Here is a 12,325-nt window from a genome sequence, read left to right as displayed (position 1 = left end):
TGTCATGATTGTTGTGGCTCTCACCTCTGCTTTGATCTTTACTTTGATATCTGCCACTTTCTAGTCCCTGGCTGCATCCACACCTCTGCAGTTTCCTTAGATCCAGCTTGTCTCTGGGCCCAGCCCCAGGGGTCCCTCTTCTATGAAGGCCTCCCAGATATCCTTATTCCTTGCCAGGACAAGTCACAGCAACCAGAAGTACACAGGTGAGTTATACCCACCCTCCCTCAGGCTCTCAGTCTGATGAGGAAGATGGGCATTGTGGGGAAAATGGAACTTCCCATGGCCAGGATCCTCACCTGACCCTAAACTGCTTGATGATGTAAGTAGCCCACTGCTAGGCTACCACTTCCACACCCTAGGCAATAAGCTGTTACTAACTGAGTCACTATATAAAGAGCTCTGCCCAGTTCTCTGGGTAGAGGCAGAGATTGGGGTGGATCACTGTCCTGCAGACTGCTGGATGTAGACGTGATTCTAGTGTTCGACCTACCACCGTGAGAATGAAGCCAGGTGTAAATCCTTTTACCCCAAGAATGTTCCATTGTCATTTCTTGGTCTCACCAAATCCATAGTGAACTTGGCCTAGGCTGAAACCCTCAGGCAAGACAGGCTTCAACAGGTAATCACAGGGTGATCTGTTAGAGGTCACAGGACCCCACGAAGTAGATATAATTCTTCCCATTTCAGGGAAAACTGAGTCTCTGAGAAGTGACGTGACTTGCCCAAAGCACAACTACCAATTACATAAAATTTTAAAAAATTTTTAAATCATTTCCAAATCCAGAAAAATAATCTGTAATGCAGACCATTTACAGACAACCAAAACACCAATTCATTTCATCACAGTGTAAGGATCCTGCCAAACAGGTCCCAGAGACGGAGTCATGATTGAAAGATGGACATGAGCAAGTCCTCACGGAGCCCAAGGAGGCCCCTCACTGCATCTTCCACTGTGCTCCCTGTGTTCCAGTTACTGCAGGTGCTGTGGGATACCCAGGTAAACCCTGCTTACCTCCCCCACCCCAGCCTTCTTCATACTGTTCCCTGAGACCCCAGACCTACCAACTCCTAACTTCCCTTTGGATTTCAGCTAAAATGGTCTCACGAAAGCTTTTCCTAAAGCTCCATGCTCTCCCAAGATTGGCTTTCATAGTATTTACCATAGTTTATAATTAGATATTTGTGAAATATATCTACGCAGGCCTGTCTTCCTGTCAGACTATCAATGCCATGAACCCAGATATCATGACTGTACAGTTCACCCCTATCTCTCCCATGCCTAGCAGTCTGGCATACAGTAGGTGCTTTTTTGAGTAATATTTAAGTGAATAAATGAATGAATGGGAGTTATGTAAGTGATGAGAAAGAACAAGAAAGAAAAAAAAAGAAGATATGAATTAATACAAGCCATCCAAAGTCCTAAAAGGATGCAGTAAAGACCAATAGAAGAAAAAAGAAAAGTTGTTTTAATACCTTAGCCAGCAGAAGTGAGTAAAATTGAGAAAGAAAAACCAGTTTCCATAAGCAGAAGTAATTTATATGTTTGACAAAAAGTTAAGCCATTAGTCTCCTTAATAAAGAAAAACATGCACATTATTAAAATCAAGAATTCAGCCTATCCCATGTTCGTTCATGTAACAAATACTTATAGAGCTATGTGCTAGGCTCTGAGGATGAACTGGGGATACAGCAGTGAACACAAAATGAAGTTCCTGTGCTTATGAAGCTTACATTCTAGGAAGGGGAGACAAACAAATGTGTCTTTGTTCATATAACTTAACATTCTTGTACAAATTTACTGTTAATGAGTAAAAGTAATTTCAGTTGTTCTGAATTATTTCCCTGAGCTCCATTTGCTAAAAAATATTAAGCTAACTTTAAAGATTGGTGGTGGGGAGATGCCATATAAATGCATCCACAAGAATCCTTCAGAAAATAGGTTTGAAACATTCTTCCACTATAAAATAAAAAGAAAAGATATCTTTGAGTTATAATAAGATAGTTATCTCACTTCTTATTGTATAAATAAAAAGTTGGTGTAAAAACATTTTAAAACTTCACAGGAAATAATGCAAAACTTTTGCTATTTAAAGGCTTTTTTATTTTTAAGAAACAAAAATGGAATCTGTAAAATAAATACTCCAATAGCCTGAGACCTATAGACCTACAGCTTACAGGTCTCAGCTGTGTATGCATCTGAAAACTGGAATGAACAAGCACCTGTAAAAATGTAAGATGCCCAGCCTCCCCTCAGAGAGAGAACAGGGGCTCCCAGCTTACAAACCACGCCAACCACTACTTCACACCTCATCTCAGAGGCAGCTCAATTCCCATTCTACAGATGAGAAAACTCAGAGAGGAAGCAACCTGCTCCAGGCTCTGGAGGGAGTATCAGATGAGTAGTCCCAGACAAGGGACCTCCTAGCTGCCCTGATGGGCTGCCTTCCTCAGAGAGGCCCAATATGCTAGCGGATCCATGGAAGAAGCAAGGTCAAACATTTAGGGCGGCCTGTAGCCCTGTTTGAGTCCATAAATAATTCCCCAACTTGTAATGAATAACCCAGTAATTCCTATACTACATAAAGTGTACAAAAATGTTTTTTAAAGGCAAAAATGGAAGGAACAAGGGCAGCATACAAAAAGGCAAAAAAGACACAAATGAAAAACAAAAAAAAGGCCAAAATTTCACTTGTGAACATACAGGCAAAAATCCAAAATGAAACCCTGACTAACCGTAGCCACACTCCTATTCAAAGAACCACCTTCAAGGATCAGATAATTTGTCTCAATGGGAGGCAGGACTGATGAGTAGGTCAATCACTTGATCACTGGCTTTGTCATAATTTAGCAAATATAGACCTATAATTCAAATTGAATTTTCCCAATACATGTCAACATGGCATTCAGTGGCCTGTAGCATGTATTCTTGATTAAAACTACAGACAAAACCCCACAAGGAAGAGAAACTATTAAAATAAGGAGGCAACTCTAACTTAATGGAGATACACTAGAATGGCTTCATTTCAGAACCAGAAGCAACCGTAGCAATTAAAGGTCAGCCCCCTTATTTTCCAGATGAATTAACAGAAAAAAGGCTCAGAGAGATTAAATAACTTGCCTAATGTTACTCAGCTAGTATAATGGCAGAGCCAGGACTTGAACCCATGTCTTCTGACAAAAAAGTCTGAAGCTTTCTGTCATCATGCCTTTTATATATCATGAGAAATGCTGGCATTAACTATTAGTGGGGAGAAAAGAAACAAGAAAGGTATAGTATATAGAAAATGAAGAAAGAAAATATCACATTGCAGATAACAAGTTTGCCCACCAGGAAAATCCAAAGGGGAAGGGGTTGTTACCAGGAAAGCAGTGAGTTTTCAGTGTGCAAGCCAGAGTCTCAGCTCAAAGACACGGGAGCATTTCACTCAACAGTAATGAAAGTATTAAGTTATCAAGTTCTTGGATGTACTTGGGCCACAATAATGTTTACTCAAAGAAAGTAATAAAACTTTAATGGAAAAAATAAAGTACAAGAATTCTATCCTCTTCTAGCTGGAAAGCTTAATAAAGCAAAAAGAGAATTTTCCCTAATTTAACAAATAGATTAAATAAATTACTACTAATTAAAGTCCCTGAGCTACTTTTCTAAATGTTAAAACAATATGATAAAAGAATAAATGTGAGCCTATCAAAGAACATTAACAATGACAGACTCAATTTTTTGTTAAATATTTAATTCATACAAAAGAATATTTTTATTGTATGTAAAAAAGAAAACAATAAAATGAATGTGTATCCAGCTCAAGAAATAGAAAATTTCCAGTACCTCTGAAACCCACTGTGTGTCCCACCCCAATGACATCCCCCATCCCTGACCCTTCCAGGGATAACCACTATCTTGAGTTTTGTTTTCCTTATTCTCTTGCTTTTCCTTGTTTTTCATGAACATATCTAAACAATATACTGTTTAGTTTTGTGCACTTTGAAATTCATGTAAATGGAATTATAAAGTATATAAGCTCTGCAATGTGCTGTTTTTGTTGTTGCAATTTACATTCTCAAGATTCATCCAACCCATGCATATAACCACAATTCACAGTATGCTGCACAACTCAGTGTATGGATACACTGTTACTTATCTGTTACATTACCAACAAACATTAAGGTTGTTTCCAGTGTTTTACATTATAAAAATTATTCTTGTGAATATTCTTATATATGTCCTCAAACACATGCCAGGAGTTTCTTCAAAGTATATACCTAGGAACTTGCTGGAAGGTAGGGTACACACATGTCTAACTTAACTGAATGTCAGCTTGCTTCCCAAAGAAATACCAAGTCCCACCTAGCAGCCTAAGAGATCCAACTACTTTATATTCTCACCAACACTTGATACTATGATGCTTTAAATTTTTTTCTAATCTAATTGGTAGAAAATGATGTCTTGTTTTCATTTTTATTTGCATTTCCTCAGTTACCAATGAGGCTGAGTACTTTCACTTTCTATTTGGTTTCCCTCTTCTGTGAACTGCCTATTAAAAATTTTTTGCCCATATTTCTGTTGCTTTCTGTTTCATGTTGCCCTTTTTCTTTTTTTCTCAAGATCCATATCCATCTCTATTTCTTATTTAAGGATCCTTAATATATTCTGTACTAATCCCTTGACAGTTATATATGTGTTTCAGTATTTTCTCCCAGTTTGTGATAGCCTCTTTCCTTTTCCTAACAGATGAAATGTAGACAAACTTCAGTCTTTTCCTTTTTTGATCTTTAAGATATTCTTCACAGTTCTCTGTTTTGATGTCAAACAGATATTCTCCCATATTTGTTTCTGGAATTTATGTTCATGTGTGGTGGGAGATATGGATCCAGTTTCATTCTTTGCATGGACAATCAAGTGTCCTAGCATCAAGTAGTTAAACAATACCCAATGATCTGTTTTGCAAGCCCTGTCAAAAATCAAGTTTCCAGATATGTATGGATCTTTTCTGTACTCTCAACTATGTCTTAATGATCTATTTTTTTATGCTGTGGTCCAAATAAAACTATTTTAATTACTTTTAATGTTAGAAATTATCTATTTCTATTATTTTAGTAGTTACTCTAGGCATTTACATTTTTACATGCATGCCGAACTTAAAGTCTAACATTAGTATATTTACCTTCCTCTCAAACAATTCAAAACCTTAGAACACCAGCTTGGTCACTTCACCTCTGTACTTTGTTGCTATCCAGTGTTTTATGTAATCTTATTGGTGGCAGAGGCTGCTAGTTGCCTGCCCCAGCAATTCCAACCCTCAGTTTTTGCTGGGCACATGGTCACCTAGAATAGAGACTGTATTTCCCAACTTCCCTTGCAGGTAGTTACAGCCATGGGACTATTTCACTAAGATCTTAGTCTGAATGAAATATCTTGTTCAAGTCATAATTTGGGATCTGCTACTCAACAGCTGAACCTAATCCTAAAATGTTAAACCTGTCTTTTAACCCCCCGGTTAAATGTTACTGATGTTGATGATAATCAGTGATTCTTTGGATTCACCCATAATTTTACCTATCATTGTTTACCATTCCTTCTTACAACTCAGACCATCCATCTGGAATCATTTTCTTTATGCCCGAAATATATCCTTTGGAACTTTTTTAGTGAAGATCTGTCTCTCAGTATTTGCTTGTCTGAAAATGCCTATATTTCATACTCATTCTTGAAAAACATTTGCTGGATATAAAATTCTGGGTTGATATATTAAAGCAGCTATGCCACTCTCTTCTACTTTCCATCGTTTTGGGCAAAAAATAAGCTGTAAGTCTAATTACCACTCTCTTACCAGGTATTCTTCTCCCTGTCTCATTTCTCTCACTAGTTTTAAGATCCTCTCTTTGTCTTTGGTATTCAGTTTTACTATGCTGCCCAAGTGTGGGATTCATTGGAGTTCCTGAATCTGAGAATAGGTGTTCCTCTCCCATCCTATTAACTCTCTCCCAGTTAGTAATTTTTTTGCCTCTCAGCCCCAGTCCGCCCCTCTTTGGCTTTGTGATGCTGGAGTTGGACCCTATAGACATTTATTCTTTGCCAGCTAGCTTGGTGTTAGACTCTGTCGATTGAGGTTGCTAGAAAGGGCACTTTCCCTCTTACAGCAGGCTTTTTTGTTCTGTGGCCACCTATGGCTCAGCATAGCATTCACCTCAGTGGACCTTCACAGTTCAGCCTTGGCCCACACCTTCTGGCAAGCCTCCCTCCACTCAGCAGCAGGCTGCTCCTATGATTCAGTTGTGACGGGTACCCTCTGACAAGTTTCTTTGGCACTAGTATTCTGCATGTCCCTGTGACAGTCACAGCCTCTCCTCCAAGATTTCAATCTCCACATTGGAGGGAGGAACCCTCCTCTAACTTGCTTCCTTGTCCACTCTCCAGCAGTTACTTACCAGGGGCAGTAACTACTTTTATCCCTTTTAGTAATTAGTCATTTTTAAAGTTGAGAAATCTTTATATTAAAATTTCCCTGTTCAATTACTGGTGTGGTTTCTCTACCTGATACACTCTTCGTGAAACTGTGATTAGACATTTTGTCTTCTCACTCCCCCACTTCCTTTGCCTTTCTTATTTGCTATCTGTCTCTTTGTGCTATATTTGCATAGTTTCTCCAGCACTATCTTCCATTCTCTAATGCTTTCTTCAACTATCTCTAATATACTGCTTCCCCTGTGCATAATTTCCATTTTCATATTTTTCTCTTCTAGAAGTTCTATTTAGTCCTTTTAAAAATCTGCTAGATCATATTTTTATGTTGCTTAGTGTCTGGTTGTATTTTCAATTTCTTATTTCTTTAAACACTGTAAAGATTATTTTATTTTTAGCATCTGATAATTCCAATATATGAAGTAATTGTAGGTCTGATTTTGCTGTCTGTTGCTTCTGTTGGTTCCCTATCATGGCAGTCTGTTTCTTTTATTTTTGTGATTTTTGACTGTGAGGTCAGGTACCTTGGAACTTGATTCATAAGAATTCTTAACAGCCTAGGTTGAAGATTCCTACTCCAGAGAGAATTTGTGTTTCCTCTACAAGATAAATAAATTCTAAGTTTGAGGTTTTTTCAGAGCACATAGTTAATGTGAATTTGGGCAACAAACCCAAGAAAAAACAGCTTATAGTTGCAAATTCTCAATTTTTTGCCCTCTTCCAACCACTACCAAGATAAAAAAGACAGATTTTCTTGCAGTCCTCCTCTACGAGAAAGGATTTTTTCTAGTTAACACTTACAATAATGATGATGTACTTTTGGGGGGGTCCCTAGCTTTATGTGAAAGATCCTGTCAGGTTCTCCACATTGACTGAGTCCTCAGGAACCCAGAGAGCTATCAGAGCTAGGGGTCAATGCTACAGAGATTCAGTATTCACTCCCAGAGAGAAAGCCAGTTTCAGAGTTAGGTTTTTCTCTCTGGGTTAAAATTCATTTAACACATATTAGAATAGTTACTGTTTAATGTGCTGGACACACTAGTGAACAAAATAGACAAAGATCCTTATCCTCATGGGGTTGACAGTCCACCAGGGGGTCGACAAACAGCAAAATAAGTTAGATGATATGTTAGGAGATAGTAAGTGCTACTGAATTTAAAAAAAATAGATCAGGAGGAGGATTAGGTTGCCATATTAAATATAGTATAAGGTGTCAGGGTAGGCCTCACTGAGAAGATGAAGATGTAAAGGAAGTAAAGGAGTGTGTGAACCAGTGTGGCACCTGGAAGAAAAGTGATCCAGGCAGAGAGAAAAGCTGGTGCAAAGGTGCTAAGGTAGGAACATGCCTGGGAGAGTTTAAGGAACTGCAAGGCAGCTAGTGTGACTGCAGTGGGTGAGCAAAAGGAAGAATGGTAAGGGAGGAGGTCAGAGAAGAGACAGCAACAGATCACAAAGGGCCTTGGAAGCCACTGTGAAGACTCTGGTGTTAATTTGAAGTGAGACAAGAGCCAGAGCAGCGTTTTAGGTAAAAGAGATGATTTGATGTACATTTCAAAAGGATTCCTCTGCCTGGTGGGGAATAAACTGGCTTTTACTCTAAATGAAGTAGGGATTCCTATTGTCACTTAATTTTTGACCTCTGAAGATTCCCTACTTTCTTGTAAGTTGGGATACAATTTTCTTAGTTGTCGGTGGGGAGACTTCCGAGTAAACTCCCACATTGCTAGAAATACAAAGTCACCCTACTAGGTCTCCAAGCAGCACAAAGCTGTTGTCAAAACAGAATGGATAGGCTGAACAAAGAAAAACTAAAAGAACAGGATAAAGACTAGAGATAGTTGAAATAAAAACTGCATGGCAAAGCAGAAATCAAAAAAGGGTTAGAAATCACTATTTAAGAATCTTGAAGACAAGAACCATCCAGAGCCACATACTTGGCAAATGTTATTGCAATACACTCCAGACAGAGGTGCACTTTTTTAACCATAAGTAACTAGAATAAAATACAATGACAAGAAAGCCTGATCTCAGCAGAAGAGGGATGGTTTCTTCATACAGAGGGGGTGACTGAACCTTGTCCCCTGAATTTTGTTTCCTAAGATTCTCAGAAACCTTCCACGGTACTTGCCCTCTCCTTCACTCTCCCCACACCAAACTATACCTGGCATTTATGAAGTGCTAATACACATGTATTATGTGTATTACACAATAAATATATATCATTTTAGACCACTCAGTGAACACTTAAGATGTTTATACATTAAAAAGTCCACCAAACATAGCAGTATTTTTAAAAAACCATGTCTCACAATATGTTTTTTAAATAACAATGTTCACTATGACACTAAAGTATGGAATCAAAATAAAATTATAACAATAGTCACCTTTGAATGGTGGGATTAGTGGATTATTTCATTTTTCTGTTTTTGCTAAATTTTGTCCAATGAACATTTTATTTCTATAATTGAAAAAAATATATGTAAAGTAAAGGTAATCCCTAATCCTCAGCACATGAAAAGCAGAAAGGGACAAATTTCCTTACCATTAATGACATACTTAACCAAGATAGATAACAGTATGTTGAAACTTCTATGAAAGAATAACAAAGATCACTAAATTAGAATAATAAACCAACAGAGTGAGAAAAATATGTATTTGTATCAATATTACATGAAATACACACATGCACATGCAAGCTCATCTTCATCTATAGGAAAAAACATCAAGACCTTTCAAATTAGGTGAACAGAGGATACAAAAAGACATCGACATCAAAGGGAAAACAAACAAACAAAAAAAGCTTTATCCTTGCCAAAGAAACAGAAATGGAAGAAATGCTGAGCTACACCATTTCAGATAAATTCTCCAACAAGAGAAGACTCCCAGCATGTGATGCAAGTAAACTTATTACAAGATGAGCGCAACTGGTAACAGTACGTGTTGGTCCAAGCTTTGAGGAAAACAATCTGGCAATATGTATCAGGAGGCCTAAAAATGCTCATAACCTGGTAATACTATTCCAGGGACTCACCATAAGAAAATATGTTTTTAAAGAGAATGCATTTTAAGCATGTAAATGGAGCCAGCTATGTAAAGAGACTAGCAAAGAGCCTTCTAGGCCAAAGGAATACTCATGGAAGCATTAGTAAGAACAACCAAGAATTAGCAATGCCCAATGATGGAGAGACATTTTATAAGGGGGCAGTCATTTTATAGGAAAATAGTTAAGAGTTTGTTCTCTGACAATACACAGGCAAAGATGACTAAGACATGAACCCTACCCTAAGGGAGCTCACAATCTACAGTTCAAAAATCCTACCCTTTATTAACTGTGACTTCAAGCAAGTTGCTTCACCTTCCTAAGCCTCAGTTATCTTGTAAAATTGGGCTGATAATAGCATATATCTTACAGGATTAATATGAAGATGAAAAAATAAATGCCATGTAAAGTGCTTAGTACGGCATCTGCTATAATAAGTGTACAATGACTTTAGCTGTCACCAGTGCATATATGTGAAGTTTGCACCACTGCATGTGTATCGTGAAAGAGGGAGCGACATTATGGACAAGTGAGCAGAGTTGTATTAAGGTAGAGGACTGAAGAGGGGTTATTTTCTTCAAATTTTAGGTTGCTTACATAATTTTTGAAAAATTGATTCAGTTCCAAAACAGGAGCAGAATCACAGAACCCAAGAATGGACTAATAGTTACCAAAGGGAAAGGGACTTTGGGTGGGAAGGGAGGGATAAGGGTGGGAGAAAAAGAAAGAGGGCATTACGATCAGCATGTATAGTGCGTGGGGGACACGGGGAGGGCTGCGCAACACAGAGAAGACAAGTAGTGATTTTACAGCATCTTACTACGCAGATGGACAGTGACTGTGAAGGGGTATGTGGGGGGGACTTGGTGAAGGGGGGAACCTAGTAAACATAATGTTCTTTCTGTAATTGTAGATTAATGATACCAAAAAAAAAATTGATTCAGTTCCAACACATACAAGCACTTACTGTGTGCCAGGTCCTATACTGGAAATAGAAATGAATAGTTTCTGCCTTAAAGGGACTCACAATATGTGGGCAAGCCATTCATGCATGATTCATTCAACAAATATTCATTGAGCATCTACCATATACCAGGAACAGTGCCAGGTGCTGGGAATTTATAGGGAACAAACTGGACAAGGTGGCTACCCTCATACAGCCTACATGCTAGCAGGGAAGACAAGACTATAAGCACATAAACAAAGCAAACAGGATAATTACAGATTCTGACAAGTACGAAAAAATAAGCAGGGTTACAAAATTGTCTGATGCTGAGAGGCAAGCCCACTTCAGAGAGTGTAGTCAGGAAAGGTTTCCCTGAAGAGGTGACATTTGAGCTGAGATAGCAGCAGAGAATAGGCAGTCATCTCAGGAGCAGGTGGAAGAGCATTTGGGCAGAGCGATTACAAAGGTCCCTAGGTATGAAATAATTCAGGTATTCCAGCAACAGAAAGGAGGCTGTGGGACTGGAGCAGGTGAGTGAGGGGTTTACTGGGGAGATATGTGACTAAAGAGATGGTTGGGAGCTTTGCTTAGCTATGGTGAAGAGCCTGGATTCTATCCTGAGAGTAATAGGAAGCCACAGGTTTGAGGAGAGGAGGGACATGATCTTTGGGGGTTTTTTTAAATCACTTATTCTTCAGTGTGGAAAATAGACAGGAAGGCAGGAGTGGAGGCCAGAAGACCAGTTAGTGATTACTACAGAAGACCAGAAGGGGTGATGGTAGCTTGCATTAGGGTGGTGGCAGAGAAGAAATTAGATGGATTCCAAATGCTTTTTGGAATTAGACTCAAGAATTGCAGGTAGACTACATGTAGGAAGAGAAGAAAAGCAAGAATCAAGAATAATGCCAAAGTCTCTTAGCTTGAACAGTTGGCTGACTGGTCATGCTATTTACTCAGAGAAGACTCAGAGAAGGAAGAAATTTTCGGTTGGAAATTAACAGTTCAGTTCTGAACAAGTTAATTTGAGAGGCTGTGAGACACCCAACATAAATATCAAGTGAATCTGGAGCTCAAAGGTACAGCCCAGGTTAGAGAGAGAAATTTGGGAATGAACATAGTGTAGAAGATATTTAAAGGCTCAGTCTGGAAGAGTTTACCTAGGAAATACATATAGACAGAGAAGAGCATCAGGGAGAGAGACCTAAGACAGTCAACATTTAGAGGAGGAGGAGTAAGAAAAGTGCCAGAGAAACAAGGTGGGCATGGCAGAGGAACAGGGAAAGCCCACAGTGACGTTACAGACGCCAAGAGCATGAAGTCGGATGAATGTCCTCTGCTACTCGAGACTGAAAGCCACTATTGGGCTAGCAACATGGAAGTGATTTTCAAGAGTGTCTTCTGTGGCATCATGGAACAGATACCATACTGGAGAGGTTGGAAGAGTGGGTAGAAGAGGAGGAGTAAGACCACTGAATGCAGACCACTTGGTGGAGAAGTTCAGACATGAAGAGCAGTAGCTGAGGGAAGGTTATAAAATCTCTAAAAGAAGAGAACATATGTACGTCCAATAAAAATACAAAGAGATATCCATCCAACTCCTTAGTGATTAGGAAAATGCCATTCAAGACATGAGATACCATTTATATCCATTCAACTGGGAAAATTCTTAAAGTCTGACAACACCAAGTGTTGGGGGGAAATGGAGGTCCACCCAGTCCCATAGACTGCTGCATTGCCAACTGGTACAACCACTTTGGAAAACAGACTGGCACTATCTCATGAAGCTGAACATTCACATGCCCCACGCTCAGCGATTCCACTCCTTGCTCATGTTATCATGAGACATGAACAAGAATATTCATAATGGCAGTGTTCA

At 38.8% G+C, this 12,325-nt stretch overlaps 1 protein-coding gene across 7 annotated transcripts in view; it reads right to left on the bottom strand.

Moving 5' to 3' along the window:
- The window catches only part of AZIN2 (antizyme inhibitor 2), a 52,740-nt gene that overhangs the window by 24,154 nt on the left and 16,261 nt on the right, over positions 1 to 12,325 (bottom strand). The window lies entirely within an intron of this gene.

The sequence above is a fragment of the Manis pentadactyla genome, chromosome 4 (assembly GCF_030020395.1).
Source record: "Manis pentadactyla isolate mManPen7 chromosome 4, mManPen7.hap1, whole genome shotgun sequence".
NCBI lineage: Eukaryota > Metazoa > Chordata > Mammalia > Pholidota > Manidae > Manis > Manis pentadactyla.
The sequence above is the reverse complement of the archived record's forward strand: the minus strand, read 5'-3'. Positions and strand labels throughout refer to the sequence as shown.